We start from the raw sequence: 15,037 nt of genomic DNA, 5'->3' as shown, positions 1-15,037 counted from the left end.
TGATGGGTGAATGAACGCGTTAACTGCACTAAAAAAACTATTTACATATGTACAGTGCTATCGACACGGGGGCAACCATTCCGTGCAAAGCTTGCTCCTTCATGAACATTCAGAATGGGCCAACTTGGGCTTGGACATTAGTCACGGCCACTCTTCACAGCTCGGATCGTGGTAAAGAGCAGTGCCCACTCGGCCACGAATCCGGTCAAACTGTAAATCCTTGTGGGTGTATTTCTAACTGCAATGATGAAGTTGTACTGCTTGACAGAATGTGGACGCGGAAAGGAGGCAAAAATTTTTTTTGTGCCCCCGAGCCGATAGCAAGCATTTTTTTGTATTTTATGTTTTGTAGAAAAACCGCGCAATACTGTTTATAAGCACCGCGGCTGCTCCTTGTGCTTTGTTTCTGAGTGATGGGTGAATGAACGCGTTAACTGCACTAAACAAACTATTTACATATCTACAGTGCTATCGACCCGGGGGCAACCATTCCGTGCAAAGCTTGCTCCTTCATGAACATTCGGAAGGGGCCAACTTGGGCTTGGACATTAGTCACGGCCACCATTCACAGCTCGGATCGTGGTAAGGAGCAGTGCCCACTCGGCCACGAATCCGGTCAAACTGTAAATGCTTGTGGGTGTATTTCTAACTGCCATGATTAAGTTGTACTGCTTTACAGGATGTGGACGCGGGAAGGAGGCAAAAATTTTTTTTGTGCCCCCGAGCCGACAGCAAACATTTTTTTGTATTTTATGTTTTGTAGAAAAACCGCGCAATACTGTTTATAAGCACCGCGGCTGCTCCTTGTGTCTTGTTTCTGAGTGATGAGTGAATGAACGCGTTAACTGCACTAAACAAACTATTTACATATGTACAGTGCTATCGACCCGGGGGCAACCATTCCGTGCAAAGCTTGCTCCTACATGAACATTCAGAAGGGGACAACTTGGGCTTGGACATTAGTCACGGCCACCATTAACAGCTCGGATCGTGGTAAGAAGCAGCGCCCACTCGGCCACGAATCCGGTCAAACTGTAAATGCTTGTGGGTGTATTTCTAACTGCAATGGTTAAGTTGTACTGCTTGACAGGATGTGGACGCGGGAAGGAGGCAAAAATTTTTTTTGTGCCCCCGAGCCGATAGCAAACATTTTTTTGTATTTTATGTTTTGTAGAAAAACCGCGCAATACTGTTTATAAGCACCGCGGCTGCTCCTTGTGCCTTGTTTCTGAGTGATGGGTGAATGAACGCGTTAACTGCACTAATCAAACTATTTACATATGTACAGTGCTATCGAGCCGGGGGCAACCATTCTGTGCAAAGCTTGCTCCTTCATGAACATTCAGAAGGGGCCAACTTGGGCTTGGACATTAGTCACGGCCACCCTTCACATCTGGAATCGTGGTAGGAGCAGTGCCCACTCGGCCACGAATCCGGTCAAACTGTAAATGCTTGTGGGTGTTTTTCTAACTGCAATGATTAAGTTGTACTGCTTGACAGGATGTGGACGCGGGAAGGAGGCAAAAATTTTTTTTGTGCCCCCGAGCCGATAGCAAACATTTTTTGTATTTTATGTTTTGTAGAAAAACCGCGCAATACTGTTTATAAGCACCGCGGCTGCTCCTTGTGCTTTGTTTCTGAGTGATGGGTGAATGAACGCGTTAACTGCACTAAACAAACTATTTACATATCTACAGTGCTATCGACCCGGGGGCAACCATTCCGTGCAAAGCTTGCTCCTTCATGAACATTCAGAAGGGGCCAACTTGGGCTTGGACATTAGTCACGGCCACCATTCACAGCTGGAATCGTGGTAGGAGCAGTGCCCACTCGGCCACGAATCCGGTCAAACTGTAAATGCTTGTGGGTGTATTTCTAACTGCAATGATTAAGTTGTACTGCTTGACAGGATGTGGACGCGGGAAGGAGGCAAAAATTTTTTTTGTGCCCCCGAGCCGATAGCAAACATTTTTTTGTATTTTATGTTTTGTAGAAAAACCGCGCAATACTGTTTATAAGCACCGCGGCTGCTCCTTGTGCCTTGTTTCTGAGTGATGGGTGAATGAACGCGTTAACTGCACTAAACAAACTATTTACATATGTACAGTGCTATCGACCCGGGGGCAACCATTCCGTGGAAAGGTTGCTCCTTCATGAACATTCAGAAGGGGCCAACTTGGGCTTGGAAATTAGTCACGGCCACCCTTCACAGCTAGAATCGTGGTAAGGAGCAGTGCCCACTCGGCCACGAATCCGGTCAAACTGTAAATGCTTGTGGGTGTATTTCTAACTGCAATGATTAAGTTGTACTGCTTGACAGGATGTGGACGCGGGAAGGAGGCAAAAATTTTTTTTGTGCCCCCGAGCCGATAGCAAACATTTTTTTGTATTTTATGTTTTGTAGAAAAACCGCGCAATACTGTTTATAAGCACCGCGGCTGCTCCTTGTGCCTTGTTTCTGAGTGATGAGTGAATGAACGCGTTAACTGCACTAAACAAACTATTTACATATGTACAGTGCTATCGACCCGGGGGCAACCATTCCGTGCAAAGCTTGCTCCTTCATGAACATTCAGAAGGGGCCAACTTGGGCTTGGACATTAGTCACGGCCACTCTTCACAGCTCGGATCGGGTAAGGAGCAGTGCCCACTCGGCCACGAATCCGGTCAAACTGTAAATCCTTGTGGGTGTATTTCTAACTGCAATGATTAAGTTGTACTGCTTGACAGGATGTGGACGCGGGAAGGAGGCAAAAATTTTTTTTGTGCCCCCGAGCCGATAGCAAACATTTTTTTGTATTTTATGTTTTGTAGAAAAACCGCGCAATACTGTTTATAAGCACCGCGGCTGCTCCTTGTGCCTTGTTTCTGAGTGATGAGTGAATGAACGCGTTAACTGCACTAAACAAACTATTTACATATCTACAGTGCTATCGACCCGGGGGCAACCATTCCGTGCAAAGCTTGCTCCTTCATGAACATTCAGAAGGGGCCAACTTGGGCTTGGACATTAGTCACGGCCACCATTCACAGCTGGAATCGTGGTAGGAGCAGTGCCCACTCGGCCACGAATCCGGTCAAACTGTAAATGCTTGTGGGTGTATTTCTAACTGCAATGATTAAGTTGTACTGCTTGACAGGATGTGGACGCGGGAAGGAGGCAAAAATTTTTTTTGTGCCCCCGAGCCGATAACAAACATTTTTTTGTATTTTATGTTTTGTAGAAAAACCGCGCAATACTGTTTATAAGCACCGCGGCTGCTCCTTGTGTCTTGTTTCTGAGTGATGAGTGAATGAACGCGTTAACTGCACTAAACAAACTATTTACATATGTACAGTGCTATCGACCCGGGGGCAACCATTCCGTGCAAAGCTTGCTCATTCATGAACATTCGGAAGGGGCCAACTTGGGCTTGGACATTAGTCACGGCCACCATTGACAGCTCGGATCGTGGTAAGGAGCAGTGCCCACTCGGCCACGAATCCGGTCAAACTGTAAATGCTTGTGGGTGTATTTCTAACTGCAATGATTAAGTTGTACTGCTTTACAGGATGTGAACGCGGGAAGGAGGCAAAAATTTTTTTTGTGCCCCCGAGCCGACAGCAAACATTTTTTTGTATTTTATGTTTTGTAGAAAAACCGCGCAATACTGTTTATAAGCACCGCGGCTGGTCCTTGTGCCTTGTTTCTGAGTGATGGGTGAATGAACCCGTTAACTGCACTAAACAAACTATTTACATATGTACAGTGCTATCCACCCGGGGGAACCATTCCGTGCAAAGCTTGCTCCTTCATGAACATTCAGAAGGGGCCAACTTGGGCTTGGACATTAGTCACGGCCACCATTCACAGCTCGGATCGTGGTAAGGAGCAGTGCCCACTCGGCCACGAATCCGGTCAAACTGTAAATGCTTGTGGGTGTATTTCTAACTGCAATGGTTAAGTTGTACTGCTTGACAGGATGTGGACGCGGGAAGGAGGCAAAAATTTTGTTTGTGCCCCCGAGCCGATAGCAAACATTTTTTTGTATTTTATGTTTTGTAGAAAAACCGCGCAATACTGTTTATAAGCACCGCGGCTGCTCCTTGTGCCTTGTTTCTGAGTGATGGGTGAATGAACGCGTTAACTGCACTAAACAAACTATTTACATATGTACAGTGCTATCGACCCAGGGGCAACCATTCCGTGCAAAGCTTGCTCCTTCATGAACATTCAGAATGGGCCAACTTGGGCTTGGACATTAGTCACGGCCACTCTTCACAGCTCGGATCGTGGTAAAGAGCAGTGCCCACTCGGCCACGAATCCGGTCAAACTGTAAATCCTTGTGGGTGTATTTCTAACTGCAATGATGAAGTTGTACTGCTTGACAGGATGTGGACGCGGAAAGGAGGTAAAAATTTTTTTTTGTGCCCCCGAGCCGATAGCAAACATTTTTTTGTATTTTATGTTTTGTAGAAAAACCGCGCAATACTGTTTATAAGCACCGCGGCTGCTCCTTGTGCTTTGTTTCTGAGTGATGGGTGAATGAACGCGTTAACTGCACTAAACAAACTATTTACATATCTACAGTGCTATCGACCCGGGGGCAACCATTCCGTGCAAAGCTTGCTCCTTCATGAACATTCAGAAGGGGCCAACTTGGGCTTGGACATTAGTCACGGCCACCATTCACAGCTGGAATCGTGGTAGGAGCAGTGCCCACTCGGCCACGAATCCGGTCAAACTGTAAATGCTTGTGGGTGTATTTTTAACGGCACTGATTAAGTTGTACTGCTTGACAGGATGTGGACGCGGGAAGGAGGCAAAAATTTTTTTTGTGCCCCCGAGCCGATAGCAAACATTTTTTTGTATTTTATGTTTTGTAGAAAAACCGCGCAATACTGTTTATAAGCACCGCGGCTGCTCCTTGTGCCTTGTTTCTGAGTGATGGGTGAATGAACGCGTTAACTGCACTAAACAAACTATTTACATATGTACAGTGCTATCGACCCGGGGGCAACCATTCCGTGGAAAGGTTGCTCCTTCATGAACATTCAGAAGGGGCCAACTTGGGCTTGGAAATTAGTCACGGCCACCCTTCACAGCTGGAATCGTGGTAAGCAGCAGTGCCCACTCGGCCACGAATCCGGTCAAACTGTAAATGCTTGTGGGTGTATTTCTAACTGCAATGATTAAGTTGTACTGCTTGACAGGATGTGGACGCGGGAAGGAGGCAAAAATTTTTTTTGTGCCCCCGAGCCGATAGCAAACATTTTTTTGTATTTTATGTTTTGTAGAAAAACCGCGCAATACTGTTTATAAGCACCGCGGCTGCTCCTTGTGCCTTGTTTCTGAGTGATGAGTGAATGAACGCGTTAACTGCACTAAACAAACTATTTACATATCTACAGTGCTATCGACCCGGGGGCAACCATTCTGTGCAAAGCTTGCTCCTTCATGAACATTCAGAAGGGGCCAACTTGGGCTTGGACATTAGTCACGGCCACCATTCACAGCTGGAATCGTGGTAGGAGCAGTGCCCACTCGGCCACGAATCCGGTCAAACTGTAAATGCTTGTGGGTGTATTTCTAACTGCAATGATTAAGTTGTACTGCTTGACAGGATGTGGACGCGGGAAGGAGGCAAAAATTTTTTTTGTGCCCCCGAGCCGATAGCAAACATTTTTTTGTATTTTATGTTTTGTAGAAAAACCGCGCAATACTGTTTATAAGCACCGCGGCTGCTCCTTGTGCTTTGTTTCTGAGTGATGGGTGAATGAACGCGTTAACTGCACTAAACAAACTATTTACATATCTACAGTGCTATTGACCCGGGGGCAACCATTCCATGCAAAGCTTGCTCCTTCATGAACATTCAGAAGGGGCCAACTTGGGCTTGGACATTAGTCACGGCCACCATTCACAGCTGGAATCGTGGTAGGAGCAGTGCCCACTCGGCCACGAATCCGGTCAAACTGTAAATGCTTGTGGGTGTATTTTTAATGGCACTGATTAAGTTGTACTGCTTGACAGGATGTGGACGCGGGAAGGAGGCAAAAATTTTTTTTGTGCCCCCGAGCCGATAGCAAACATTTTTTTGTATTTTATGTTTTGTAGAAAAACCGCGCAATACTTTTTATAAGCACCGCGGCTGCTCCTTGTGCCTTGTTTCTGAGTGATGGGTGAATGAACGCGTTAACTGCACTAAACAAACTATTTACATATGTACAGTGCTATCGACCCGGGGGCAACCATTCCGTGGAAAGGTTGCTCCTTCATGAACATTCAGAAGGGGCCAACTTGGGCTTGGAAATTAGTCACGGCCACCCTTCACAGCTGGAATCGTGGTAAGCAGCAGTGCCCACTCGGCCACGAATCCGGTCAAACTGTAAATGCTTGTGGGTGTATTTCTAACTGCAATGATTAAGTTGTACTGCTTGACAGGATGTGGACGCGGGAAGGAGGCAAAAATTTTTTTTGTGCCCCCGAGCCGATAGCAAACATTTTTTTGTATTTTATGTTTTGTAGAAAAACCGCGCAATACTGTTTATAAGCACCGCGGCTGCTCCTTGTGCCTTGTTTCTGAGTGATGAGTGAATGAACGCGTTAACTGCACTAAACAAACTATTTACATATCTACAGTGCTATCGACCCGGGGGCAACCATTCCGTGCAAAGCTTGCTCCTTCATGAACATTCAGAAGGGGCCAACTTGGGCTTGGACATTAGTCACGGCCACCATTCACAGCTCGGATCGTGGTAAGGAGCAGTGCCCACTCGGCCACGAATCCGGTCAAACTGTAAATGCTTGTGGGTGTATTTCTAACTGCAATGGTTAAGTTGTACTGCTTGACAGGATGTGGACGCGGGAAGGAGGCAAAAATTTTTTTTGTGCCCCCGAGCCGATAGCAAACATTTTTTGTATTTTATGTTTTGTAGAAAAACCGCGCAATACTGTTTATAAGCACCGCGGCTGCTCCTTGTGCCTTGTTTCTGAGTGATGGGTGAATGAACGCGTTAACTGCACTAAACAAACTATTTACATATGTACAGTGCTATCGACCCAGGGGCAACCATTCCGTGCAAAGCTTGCTCCTTCATGAACATTCAGAATGGGCCAACTTGGGCTTGGACATTAGTCACGGCCACTCTTCACAGCTCGGATCGTGGTAAAGAGCAGTGCCCACTCGGCCACGAATCCGGTCAAACTGTAAATCCTTGTGGGTGTATTTCTAACTGCAATGATGAAGTTGTACTGCTTGACAGGATGTGGACGCGGAAAGGAGGTAAAAATTTTTTTTTGTGCCCCCGAGCCGATAGCAAACATTTTTTTGTATTTTATGTTTTGTAGAAAAACCGCGCAATACTGTTTATAAGCACCGCGGCTGCTCCTTGTGCTTTGTTTCTGAGTGATGGGTGAATGAACGCGTTAACTGCACTAAACAAACTATTTACATATCTACAGTGCTATCGACCCGGGGGCAACCATTCCGTGCAAAGCTTGCTCCTTCATGAACATTCAGAAGGGGCCAACTTGGGCTTGGACATTAGTCACGGCCACCATTCACAGCTGGAATCGTGGTAGGAGCAGTGCCCACTCGGCCACGAATCCGGTCAAACTGTAAATGCTTGTGGGTGTATTTTTAACGGCACTGATTAAGTTGTACTGCTTGACAGGATGTGGACGCGGGAAGGAGGCAAAAATTTTTTTTGTGCCCCCGAGCCGATAGCAAACATTTTTTTGTATTTTATGTTTTGTAGAAAAACCGCGCAATACTGTTTATAAGCACCGCGGCTGCTCCTTGTGCCTTGTTTCTGAGTGATGGGTGAATGAACGCGTTAACTGCACTAAACAAACTATTTACATATGTACAGTGCTATCGACCCGGGGGCAACCATTCCGTGGAAAGGTTGCTCCTTCATGAACATTCAGAAGGGGCCAACTTGGGCTTGGAAATTAGTCACGGCCACCCTTCACAGCTGGAATCGTGGTAAGCAGCAGTGCCCACTCGGCCACGAATCCGGTCAAACTGTAAATGCTTGTGGGTGTATTTCTAACTGCAATGATTAAGTTGTACTGCTTGACAGGATGTGGACGCGGGAAGGAGGCAAAAATTTTTTTTGTGCCCCCGAGCCGATAGCAAACATTTTTTTGTATTTTATGTTTTGTAGAAAAACCGCGCAATACTGTTTATAAGCACCGCGGCTGCTCCTTGTGCCTTGTTTCTGAGTGATGAGTGAATGAACGCGTTAACTGCACTAAACAAACTATTTACATATCTACAGTGCTATCGACCCGGGGGCAACCATTCCGTGCAAAGCTTGCTCCTTCATGAACATTCAGAAGGGGCCAACTTGGGCTTGGACATTAGTCACGGCCACCATTCACAGCTGGAATCGTGGTAGGAGCAGTGCCCACTCGGCCACGAATCCGGTCAAACTGTAAATGCTTGTGGGTGTATTTCTAACTGCAATGTATAAGTTGTACTGCTTGACAGGATGTGGACGCGGGAAGGAGGCAAAAATTTTTTTTGTGCCCCCGAGCCGATAGCAAACATTTTTTTGTATTTTATGTTTTGTAGAAAAACCGCGCAATACTGTTTATAAGCACCGCGGCTGCTCCTTGTGCTTTGTTTCTGAGTGATGGGTGAATGAACGCGTTAACTGCACTAAACAAACTATTTACATATCTACAGTGCTATTGACCCGGGGGCAACCATTCCGTGCAAAGCTTGCTCCTTCATGAACATTCAGAAGGGGCCAACTTGGGCTTGGACATTAGTCACGGCCACCATTCACAGCTGGAATCGTGGTAGGAGCAGTGCCCACTCGGCCACGAATCCGGTCAAACTGTAAATGCTTGTGGGTGTATTTTTAATGGCACTGATTAAGTTGTACTGCTTGACAGGATGTGGACGCGGGAAGGAGGCAAAAATTTTTTTTGTGCCCCCGAGCCGATAGCAAACATTTTTTTGTATTTTATGTTTTGTAGAAAAACCGCGCAATACTTTTTATAAGCACCGCGGCTGCTCCTTGTGCCTTGTTTCTGAGTGATGGGTGAATGAACGCGTTAACTGCACTAAACAAACTATTTACATATGTACAGTGCTATCGACCCGGGGGCAACCATTCCGTGCAAAGCTTGCTCCTTCATGAACATTCAGAAGGGGCCAACTTGGGCTTGGACATTAGTCACGGCCACTCTTCACAGCTCGGATCGGGTAAGGAGCAGTGCCCACTCGGCCACGAATCCGGTCAAACTGTAAATCCTTGTGGGTGTATTTCTAACTGCAATGATTAAGTTGTACTGCTTGACAGGATGTGGACGCGGGAAGGAGGCAAAAATTTTTTTTGTGCCCCCGAGCCGATAGCAAACATTTTTTTGTATTTTATGTTTTGTAGAAAAACCGCGCAATACTGTTTATAAGCACCGCGGCTGCTCCTTGTGCCTTGTTTCTGAGTGATGAGTGAATGAACGCGTTAACTGCACTAAACAAACTATTTACATATCTACAGTGCTATCGACCCGGGGGCAACCATTCCGTGCAAAGCTTGCTCCTTCATGAACATTCAGAAGGGGCCAACTTGGGCTTGGACATTAGTCACGGCCACCATTCACAGCTGGAATCGTGGTAGGAGCAGTGCCCACTCGGCCACGAATCCGGTCAAACTGTAAATGCTTGTGGGTGTATTTCTAACTGCAATGATTAAGTTGTACTGCTTGACAGGATGTGGACGCGGGAAGGAGGCAAAAATTTTTTTTGTGCCCCCGAGCCGATAGCAAACATTTTTTTGTATTTTATGTTTTGTAGAAAAACCGCGCAATACTGTTTATAAGCACCGCGGCTGCTCCTTGTGTCTTGTTTCTGAGTGATGAGTGAATGAACGCGTTAACTGCACTAAACAAACTATTTACATATGTACAGTGCTATCGACCCGGGGGCAACCATTCCGTGCAAAGCTTGCTCATTCATGAACATTCGGAAGGGGCCAACTTGGGCTTGGACATTAGTCACGGCCACCATTCACAGCTCGGATCGTGGTAAGGAGCAGTGCCCACTCGGCCACGAATCCGGTCAAACTGTAAATGCTTGTGGGTGTATTTCTAACTGCAATGATTAAGTTGTACTGCTTTACAGGATGTGGACGCGGGAAGGAGGCAAAAATTTTTTTTGTGCCCCCGAGCCGACAGCAAACATTTTTTTGTATTTTATGTTTTGTAGAAAAACCGCGCAATACTGTTTATAAGCACCGCGGCTGCTCCTTGTGCCTTGTTTCTGAGTGATGGGTGAATGAACCCGTTTACTGCACTAAACAAACTATTTACATATGTACAGTGCTATCCACCCGGGGGAACCATTCCGTGCAAAGCTTGCTCCTTCATGAACATTCAGAAGGGGCCAACTTGGGCTTGGACATTAGTCACGGCCACCATTAACAGCTCGGATCGTGGTAAGGAGCAGTGCCCACTCGGCCACGAATCCGGTCAAACTGTAAATGCTTGTGGGTGTATTTCTAACTGCAATGGTTAAGTTGTACTGCTTGACAGGATGTGGACGCGGGAAGGAGGCAAAAATTTTTTTTGTGCCCCCGAGCCGATAGCAAACATTTTTTGTATTTTATGTTTTATAGAAAAACCGCGCAATACTGTTTATAAGCACCGCGGCTGCTCCTTGTGCCTTGTTTCTGAGTGATGGGTGAATGAACGCGTTAACTGCACTAAACAAACTATTTACATATGTACAGTGCTATCGACCCAGGGGCAACCATTCCGTGCAAAGCTTGCTCCTTCATGAACATTCAGAATGGGCCAACTTGGGCTTGGACATTAGTCACGGCCACTCTTCACAGCTCGGATCGTGGTAAAGAGCAGTGCCCACTCGGCCACGAATCCGGTCAAACTGTAAATCCTTGTGGGTGTATTTCTAACTGCAATGATGAAGTTGTACTGCTTGACAGGATGTGGACGCGGAAAGGAGGTAAAAATTTTTTTTTGTGCCCCCGAGCCGATAGCAAACATTTTTTTGTATTTTATGTTTTGTAGAAAAACCGCGCAATACTGTTTATAAGCACCGCGGCTGCTCCTTGTGCTTTGTTTCTGAGTGATGGGTGAATGAACGCGTTAACTGCACTAAACAAACTATTTACATATCTACAGTGCTATCGACCCGGGGGCAACCATTCCGTGCAAAGCTTGCTCCTTCATGAACATTCAGAAGGGGCCAACTTGGGCTTGGACATTAGTCACGGCCACCATTCACAGCTGGAATCGTGGTAGGAGCAGTGCCCACTCGGCCACGAATCCGGTCAAACTGTAAATGCTTGTGGGTGTATTTTTAACGGCACTGATTAAGTTGTACTGCTTGACAGGATGTGGACGCGGGAAGGAGGCAAAAATTTTTTTTGTGCCCCCGAGCCGATAGCAAACATTTTTTTGTATTTTATGTTTTGTAGAAAAACCGCGCAATACTGTTTATAAGCACCGCGGCTGCTCCTTGTGCCTTGTTTCTGAGTGATGGGTGAATGAACGCGTTAACTGCACTAAACAAACTATTTACATATGTACAGTGCTATCGACCCGGGGGCAACCATTCCGTGGAAAGGTTGCTCCTTCATGAACATTCAGAAGGGGCCAACTTGGGCTTGGAAATTAGTCACGGCCACCCTTCACAGCTGGAATCGTGGTAAGCAGCAGTGCCCACTCGGCCACGAATCCGGTCAAACTGTAAATGCTTGTGGGTGTATTTCTAACTGCAATGATTAAGTTGTACTGCTTGACAGGATGTGGACGCGGGAAGGAGGCAAAAATTTTTTTTGTGCCCCCGAGCCGACAGCAAACATTTTTTTGTATTTTATGTTTTGTAGAAAAACCGCGCAATACTGTTTATAAGCACCGTGGCTGCTCCTTGTGCCTTGTTTCTGAGTGATGAGTGAATGAACGCGTTAACTGCACTAAACAAACTATTTACATATGTACAGTGCTATCGACCCGGGGGAACCATTCCGTGCAAAGCTTGCTCCTTCATGAACATTCAGAATGGGCCAACTTGGGCTCGGACATTAGTCACGGCCACCATTCACAGCTCGGATCGTGGTAAGGAGCAGTGCCCACTCGGCCACGAATCCGGTCAAACTGCAAATGCTTGTGGGTGTATTTCTAACTGCAATGGTTAAGTTGTACTGCTTGACAGGATGTGGACGCGGGAAGGAGGCAAAAATTTTTTTTGTGCCCCCGAGCCGATAGCAAACATTTTTTTGTATTTTATGTTTTGTAGAAAAACCGCGCAATACTGTTTATAAGCACCGCGGCTGCTCCTTGTGCCTTGTTTCTGAGTGATGGGTGAATGAACGCGTTAACTGCACTAAAAAAACTATTTACATATGTACAGTGCTATCGACCCGGGGGCAACCATTCCGTGCAAAGCTTGCTCCTTCATGAACATTCAGAATGGGCCAACTTGGGCTTGGACATTAGTCACGGCCACTCTTCACAGCTCGGATCGTGGTAAAGAGCAGTGCCCACTCGGCCACGAATCCGGTCAAACTGTAAATCCTTGTGGGTGTATTTCTAACTGCAATGATGAAGTTGTACTGCTTGACAGGATGTGGACGCGGAAAGGAGGCAAAAATTTTTTTTTGTGCCCCCGAGCCGATAGCAAACATTTTTTTGTATTTTATGTTTTGTAGAAAAACCGCGCAATACTGTTTATAAGCACCGCGGCTGCTCCTTGTGCTTTGTTTCTGAGTGATGGGTGAATGAACGCGTTAACTGCACTAAACAAACTATTTACATATCTACAGTGCTATCGACCCGGGGGCAACCATTCCGTGCAAAGCTTGCTCCTTCATGAACATTCAGAAGGGGCCAACTTGGGCTTGGACATTAGTCACGGCCACCATTCACAGCTGGAATCGTGGTAGGAGCAGTGCCCACTCGGCCACGAATCCGGTCAAACTGTAAATGCTTGTGGGTGTATTTCTAACTGCAATGATTAAGTTGTACTGCTTGACAGGATGTGGACGCGGGAAGGAGGCAAAAATTTTTTTTGTGCCCCCGATCCGATAGCAAACATTTTTTTGTATTTTATGTTTTGTAGAAAAACCGCGCAATACTGTTTATAAGCACCGCGGCTGCTCCTTGTGTCTTGTTTCTGAGTGATGAGTGAATGAACACGTTAACTGCACTAAACAAACTACATATGTACAGTGCTATCGACCCGGGGGCAACCATTCCGTGCAAAGCTTGCTCCTTCATGAACATTCGGAAGGGGCCAACTTGGGCTTGGACATTAGTCACGGCCACCATTCACAGCTCGGATCGTGGTAAGGAGCAGTGCCCACTCGGCCACGAATCCGGTCAAACTGTAAATGCTTGTGGGTGTATTTCTAACTGCAATGATGAAGTTGTACTGCTTGACAGGATGTGGACGCGGGAAGGAGGCAAAAATTTTTTTTGTGCCCCCGAGCCGATAGCAAACATTTTTTTGTATTTTATGTTTTGTAGAAAAACCGCGCAATACTGTTTATAAGCACCGCGGCTGCTCCTTGTGCTTTGTTTCTGAGTGATGGGTGAATGAACGCGTTAACTGCACTAAACAACCTATTTACATATCTACAGTGCTATCGACCCGGGGGCAACCATTCCGTGCAAAGGTTGCTCCTTCATGAACATTCAGAAGGGGCCAACTTGGGCTTGGACATTAGTCACGGCCACTCTTCACAGCTCGGATCGTGGTAAGGAGCAGTGCCCACTCGGCCACGAATCCGGTCAAACTGTAAATCCTTGTGGGTGTATTTCTAACTGCAATGATTAAGTTGTACTGCTTGACAGGATGTGGACGCGGGAAGGAGGCAAAAATTTTTTTTGTGCCCCCGAGCCGATAGCAAACATTTTTTTGTATTTTATGTTTTGTAGAAAAACCGCGCAATACTGTTTATAAGCACCACGGCTGCTCCTTGTGTCTTGTTTCTGAGTGATGAGTGAATGAACACGTTAACTGCACTAAACAAACTATTTACATATGTACAGTGCTATCGACCCAGGGGAACCATTCCGTGCAAAGCTTGCTCCTTCATGAACATTCAGAAGGGGCCAACTTGGGCTCGGACATTAGTCACGGCCACCATTCACAGCTCGGATCGTGGTAAGGAGCAGTGCCCACTCGGCCACGAATCCGGTCAAACTGTAAATGCTTGTGGGTGTATTTCTAACTGCAATGCTTAAGTTGTACTGCTTGACAGGATGTGGACGCGGGAAGGAGGCAAAAATTTTTTTTGTGCCCCCGAGCCGATAGCAAACATTTTTTTGTATTTTATGTTTTGTAGAAAAACCGCGCAATACTGTTTATAGCACCGCGGCTGCTCCTTGTGCCTTGTTTCTGAGTGATGGGTGAATGAACGCGTTAACTGCACTAAAAAAACTATTTACATATGTACAGTGCTATCGACCCGGGGGCAACCATTCCGTGCAAAGCTTGCTCCTTCATGAACATTCAGAATGGGCCAACTTGGGCTTGGACATTAGTCACGGCCACTCTTCACAGCTCGGATCGTGGTAAAGAGCAGTGCCCACTCGGCCACGAATCTGGTCAAACTGTAAATCCTTGTGGGTGTATTTCTAACTGCAATGATGAAGTTGTACTGCTTGACAGGATGTGGACGCGGAAAGGAGGCAAAAATTTTTTTTTGTGCCCCCGAGCCGATAGCAAACATTTTTTTGTGTTTTATGTTTTGTAGAAAAACCGCGCAATACTGTTTATAAGCACCGCGGCTGCTCCTTGTGCTTTGTTTCTGAGTGATGGGTGAATGAACGCGTTAACTGCACTAAACAAACTATTTACATATCTACAGTGCTATCGACCCGGGGGCAACCATTCCGTGCAAAGCTTGCTCCTTCATGAACATTCAGAAGGGGCCAACTTGGGCTTGGACATTAGTCACGGCCACCATTCACAGCTGGAATCGTGGTAGGAGCAGTGCCCACTCGGCCACGAATCCGGTCAAACTGTAAATGCTTGTGGGTGTATTTTTAACGGCACTGATTAAGTTGTACTGCTT

Source organism: Amblyomma mixtum, chromosome 10 (genome assembly GCF_055824585.1).
Source record: "Amblyomma mixtum isolate Tamu chromosome 10, ASM5582458v1, whole genome shotgun sequence".
NCBI classification, from domain to species: domain Eukaryota; kingdom Metazoa; phylum Arthropoda; class Arachnida; order Ixodida; family Ixodidae; genus Amblyomma; species Amblyomma mixtum.
Note: the sequence above shows the minus strand (reverse complement) of the source record.